Here is a 744-nt window from a genome sequence, read left to right as displayed (position 1 = left end):
AAAGCACCCCTTGTGTCCACGATCCAAGAACTGTGCCCAAGTTCTAATTCTGAGAAGTGTGTAACCAATCAACTTGCATCTTTTGCAGAAAAACTTGACCGATGAACCTAACCCAACCTAATTCGCTTTTATTTTTACGTTTGGCCCCGGGATATCCGTAGGCTCGATCACACAGGATTGGAAAAAGTCGGAAAAATTCACGCAACTTTGAGTTGCGAGGAACCCGCGTCCGTTCAAATCGCCCGAGCGCTCACTTCCGGTCGGTCAGGATACTACGCGCAACGTTCATCGTCCGTCCTACCCTGCCGTCGCCTCATCGCCGCATCGGCGCATCGCCGCATCGCCGGCGCACGATCGTCGCTCGTTCGGTCGGGAAATCGGGATTTTGCGTACGGCGGACGACGCGCGATCGCGGACGCCGCGCGACCGCGAACGCCCTGAACGCCGCGCGAGACCGGAAGTGGGCCCGCGCAGCGGCCGACGTCCATATACACACCGCTGTACACGGTGCACACAGCGCACAGCAGAGTCTCACGGCACACCACCACGGCGTCCGCGATTCAAGATGTCCGCGACGGTCTTGCGGTAGAACGCGTACCCTTTCGGCGTGCCATCACGGGAGAGAGTTCGAGGGGGACAATTCTGAGGCGCGAGCGGCTCCGGGCCGTCCGTCCGTGCGCGGGACGAGGGATCGGCACCGCGCGGCCCGCCAGACGCCAGTGTGTCGCGGCTCGTCGCGGACAG

The sequence above is a fragment of the Vollenhovia emeryi genome, unplaced genomic scaffold (assembly GCF_000949405.1).
Source record: "Vollenhovia emeryi isolate VEMERY1.0 unplaced genomic scaffold, V.emery_V1.0 DF939397.1, whole genome shotgun sequence".
NCBI classification, from domain to species: Eukaryota; Metazoa; Arthropoda; class Insecta; order Hymenoptera; family Formicidae; genus Vollenhovia; species Vollenhovia emeryi.
The sequence above is the reverse complement of the archived record's forward strand: the minus strand, read 5'-3'. Positions refer to the sequence as shown.